Source organism: Astatotilapia calliptera, chromosome 3, assembly GCF_964374335.1.
Source record: "Astatotilapia calliptera chromosome 3, fAstCal68.1, whole genome shotgun sequence".
In the NCBI taxonomy this organism is placed as follows: domain Eukaryota; kingdom Metazoa; phylum Chordata; class Actinopteri; order Cichliformes; family Cichlidae; genus Astatotilapia; species Astatotilapia calliptera.
Window position 1 is genome coordinate 1,173,753 of NC_137424.1, and position 5,781 is coordinate 1,179,533.

Here is a 5,781-nt window from a genome sequence, read left to right on the forward strand (position 1 = left end):
TAATTTGAAAATGACTCCGTGTTTTATCAGCGACACGTTACCGCAGCCTTTTAAGATCACTGAACCTGTTACTTCAAAAAACAGCATGTAATGTTGAAGGGGACAAAGAGTTAGTTCATGTTTGACACTGATGTTAATCAAAACTTCTAAGATCCAGGTTGAATCAAACAGCATTAGGTGTGTGATTTCACTCTGCTCCACACACCTGCGTGCTCCAATCAGAGACACCAGAGGAACAGGTGATGAATGTGATGGGGAATGATAGGTTTGTAGCATAAACCTATTCGCTGGAACGTTAAGGACAATCTGCTACGCAGCAAACAGCTACCCTGAGGTACCCCTGAGCAAGGTACCGTCCCTACACACTGCTCCCCGGGCGCCCAATGGCTGCCCACTGCTTCACTGAGTGAATGGGTTAAATGCAGAGAGCAATTTCCCCACGGGGCTCAATAAAGTACAATAATGTACAATAATGTAAAAAGCAAGACTCAAGGCACCAAAGTTCTCTGGTTCACTCATGCATGAGGGAGATCTCGCTGGAGCCAAGTGTCGTCCCACCACTTGACCTCTGTCAGACTCTCAGCCAGGCTCCCCAGAGCACTCCTTTTATTGTGGTGACATGAATATGCATAGGGTCATTAACATATAACATCTTACATAGGTATACATGTGAACAAAGAATACTGTGTGTGTGTGTGTGTGTGTGTGTGTGTGTGTGTGTGTGTGTGTGTGTGTGTGTGTGTGTGATGTGTGTGAGGTCAAGATGTGACCCTGTGAAGACTCCCCAAAGCTGGTGCCAGGAGTCTAACAGGTCCATCTAAACAAAAGGCTCTTACACTGCAAACAGATATACATGTGTTTGCTATACCATATATCAAGAAAAGATAAAACCTCTCCTAGGGGGTGTGATCTATGCCAGAACACACTCTGTAGAGGAGTGAACGCACTCCCCTCTTCATGCTACACAGTTGTTACAGACCTCCTAGGATGAGACATTCTTTCAATCTACAATTGATTATACACCTCTAAGCATATATGAGTAAATATTTCTAAGCATAAATGACAATCAACAATGCAAAACCTAACATTCCCCCCTTTATTGACCTTTATGCTAGAAAAGTTTCCAGTTATGAATACCTCATGTCTGACAGTTTCAATGCCAACATTGTTATACTCAGCATACGTCAAATCACCCTAAATCACTGTAAAAGTACAGAGTTTAACAAATGTAGTAGCAGTTATCCCATTCCCCATTGATCTCATCTCATGGCAAACTGCATCCTACAAACAAACAAAGAAATTGTTAATTTAATAGTGAAAATAAGAAGATAACATTTTCAAAAACATCCCATCTTGGTGATGCTTCCTCCGGGTGTGCAAATCACATGTCTCTCTGAAGAGTGGTTTGAGTTCTGCAGGGCGTCATAAATGTCTCTTCCAGTTGTTTCCATCACTGTCCATAGGACCAGAGTCCAAATGTATGTAGAATAGACATTCAAACATACCAGTTAGTTTTGTTGTTTGTCAACATGGGTCTCAGCTATTTCCAAAGCTGCAGACCTCATAGGAAACTGCTGTTATCACCACCATAGCTTCTGGTTCCTGTGCTTTTCACAGAATCATGATGTCATCCTTAGACTCCTTCCAACGCTGCTGAAGATTTAAGGCAGAGCACGTCGTACACCTTAGTTGTCTTCCTCAGCGTCAACATTGAATCTTTCATTTTATTTAAAATCTTGCTGTGGGAAGTCTCCTCTTGATCTCCTGGAAGCTCAGTAGCACAGCTCTCTGTGTGATGTCTGCTGTGCTGAAGATGATCTCTGATCCTCCTTAAGCCTCTCTCCTGGCCTCAGCTCCCATCTTGTGGACGATCCTCTCAGGCACTCCTTCTCGTCATGGATAGTCCTGATTTTGGGCCTGCTGGATCTGTCTCAAAACATTCAGGGCGTCAGTCATGTTTGATGAATGTGCGTCTTCTTTATGTAAATGCAGCATGTGTTGTTGAAGAGGACACAAAGTCCCCTTTCTCTGCTAATATCATAGAGTAGTTCTTCCCTGAGAGTTGGTCCAGGAACATACACTCAACAAAAATATAAACGCAACACCTTTGTTACTGCTCCCATTCCCCATGGGATGGACGTAGAGACCTAAAATTCATTCCAGACACACAATATAACCATCCCTCCCAAACAGTGGTCACAAATCAGTCCAAATGTGTGGTAGTGGGCACATCTGCCATATTGAGATAATCCATCCCACCTCACAGGTGTGCCACATCAGGATGCTGATCTGACATCATGAGTAGTGCACAGGTGTACCTCAGACTGCCCACAACAAAAGGCCACCCTGGAATGTGCAGTTTTGTCTCACAGCAAAATGCCACAGATGCCACAAGCAATGAGGGAGCGTGCAACTGGCATGCTGACAGCAGGAATGTCAACCAGATCTGTCGCCCGTGCATTGAATGTTCATTTCTCAACCATAAGCCGTCTCCACAGGCGTTTCAGAGAATATGGCAGCACATCCAACCGGCCTCACAACCGCAGACCTCGTGTAACCACACCAGCCCAGGACCTCCACATCCAGCAGGTTCACCTCCAAGATCGTCTGAGACCAGCCACCCAGACAGCTGCTGGAACAATTGGTTTGCACAACCAAACAATTTCTGCACAAACTGTCAGAAACCGTCTCAGGGACGCTCAACTGCATGCCCGTCGTCCTCATCGGGGTCTTGACCTGACTCCAGCTCGTCGCCGTAACAGACTTGTGTGGGCAAATGCTCACATTCGATGGCGTCTGGCACGTTGGAGAGGTGTGCGCTTCACGGATGAATCATGGTTCACATTGTTCAGGGCAGATGGCAGCTGAGAATGTCCCAGTTCTTGCATGGCCAGCATACTCACCGGACATGTCACCCATTGAGCATGTTCGGGATGTGCTTGACCGGCGTATACGACAGCGTGTACCAGTTCCCACGAATATCCAACAACCTCGCACAGCCATTGAAGTGGAGTGGACCAACATTCCACAGGCCACAATTGACAATCTGATAGACTCCATGCGACGATGTGTTGCACTGCATGAGGCAAATGGTGGTCACACCAGATACTGACCGGTTCTGGGTCCCCAGACCCCCAATAGCGCAAAAAACTGCACATTCCAGGGTGGCCTTTTGTTGTGGGCAGTCTGAGGTACACCTGTGCACTACTCATGATGTCAGATCAGCATCCTGATGTGGCACACCTGTGAGGTGGGATGGATTATCTCAATATGGCAGATGTGCCCACTACCACACATTTGGACTGATTTGTGACCACTGTTTGGGAGGGATGGTTATATTGTGTATCTGGAATGAATTTTAGGTCTCTACGTCCATCCCATGGGGAATGGGAGCAGTAACAAAGGTGTTGCGTTTATATTTTTGTTGAGTGTATATAGTGTGGGGTATGTTGCCGTGCTGGGTAGATGGGAACAGACATAATAGTCTGTATTTGCCGATTCTGCTTTTGTTCTGTCGTGGATATAACGGTACCAGGCATTGTTCATCCACGGAGGGATGTGGTCTTGCATCATGTCTCTTAGGTGAGAGTTGTCGTGTGTCCATCTTCTCTGCCTTCCTCCTGGTTCAGCTGTTTCCGGCACCAGCTGGGGTCCTGTAAAAGTGAGCGTCGTAGTCAAGGTAACCAAGAGGGTCCACCTTCCCATGGTTGCACACAGGTGCGTCACGCCTCACACTTGGTTGCCCTAGAGTGGATCAGAGGCTGGAGGTTGAAGTGCGAGCTTACCCTACGGGGGCTCAATCAGCACTCCCCCCTCACCACTGAAACAACCAAGTGTGAGATTTCTCTACTGTGCTGTCTTGGGGGTGCCGGGGTTTCCTGGGACCTCGACCTCTTTGCAGTGGCTCTGATAAATCCAGGAGGGTCTCTCGCTATTTTGCAGGCAGTTGAAATGGTCCTTGCTGTGGCTCCAAGGTCTGATCTCATGATGGGCCCCAACCAGCTTGACCTTTGACCTCAACCACTGCCTGGGCTGTCCGCTATGCCTGGAATGTTTCTCGCTTCTCACTGCTGCACCTGTATTTCAGAAAGACTTCTATTTGGAGAGCATGTCAACAATCATCAAACCACATTCTTTAGTTCAGTGAACTTCACTTATAGGCCATCAAAGCCTCATCTGAACATGTAAATAAACGGTTAATCACACAACTCACTGCAACAATAATAGTAAACATTGTTTAGTGTTAATTCTGGACCCCACCTCTTGACGCATGGACACTCTCATGCGTCAACTCATCAAACTCAGATTCCTGTCTGAAAGAAAAAGGGTAGCCAGATCATGTCCCAGGCAACAGCAGGGCATCTCCTCCCCTGGAGCAGCACCACCCTGGACCTATAATCCTGCAATAAAAATGTTAGTGTGTTTTGCATATTAAATTTGCTTAACACCTGACTCTGCCAGGAGCCTGCATACACACCATCATGGCCTGGAAAACAAGATCTGAAAATGAAATCAAACTTCACACTTATAAACAATTATATCATAAGAGTAATAAGCATTCAGCACGGGCAAGACAAGTGTCATGTGCAGGTTTTCACAAATCAGTAAACCACAACTATTACCCTAATTTGCCCCAGACATGGATCATCCCATGTACTCAGTCAACATTAATGTAATCGGTGACTTCTCTTAAGTAAAGTCACTCAACTCATCAATCACTATGAGCTCAATAGCCCATCTCCAACTATTCCATAAACAATCCCTTATTTGTTTTTCTCATGTCACTTGTCCGCTTCTGCTGAATCCTCTACATGCATTCTCAGAAAAACAAACATTAGCAACACACATTGATTATCCTGGTATAAATCATCTAGTCACATGAAGAACTGTAATGCTGTAGAGAAGAAATGCAAATGTTAGTGCTGCGCAGGTGTCTTGTCAGTCTTGTCAGCTTTTGTCAGCTTTTACCAGTCAGTCAGTTTTTTTTCCCCTTTCACTCATCCATTCATGCATTCATTCTTTCTTTCTTTGCTGATAGTGGAACCCATCGTCGCATTTAGTTTCCACTCTCAGCAAAATGACGTCATTTCAAAAAGAAAAAGAAGAACTTTAGTTCGGATTACATCGCTGAATCCTTTTTGGACAGGAACTTACTTTCTAATTGTCCCAAATAAGTGGCTTTCTCCTGAGCCCATTTTAATGTGGAGAAGCTCACTTGTAACAATTTCCTCGACGACGTGTCATACAGCGCTTTCTGTTCTAATCATGCAGATCTGCTCAAACGACAGAGATTATCAAACAAAACTTTCAGTGCACTGTGAAAGTATCAAAATAAAAAGGCCTTGTTAAGTCATGACACAAGCTCCTCATCTCAGGAGGGTAAATCGTACCATTAGCATGGTTCATCATACCATCATACTAACTGGCAGGCTCAACTTCACAACAAAAGAAAAATCATCAGCTAGATTCACTCCAAACCAACCATCAGCTGCACAACACACAACATAATCCTAATGTCTTATTAGCTATGAGTTTAGTCACCAGGTCTGTGCTCTTCACTCATTTAAACCACAGATCTATTTTATTCAATTTTCCTTTTCCCTTCATCATAAAACATGTGACATGCTGTCATGAACTTCACAAAAGACGTTTGTTCTGACGTATTCAGAGTTGTGTATCTAGGTACAGGATTCACTCGTACATCAAAACAGGAAACTCAGTGTTTTAGAGTCTCCACTCAACACACAACAAACTCCAACACATCTCATTCACTCGTGCTAG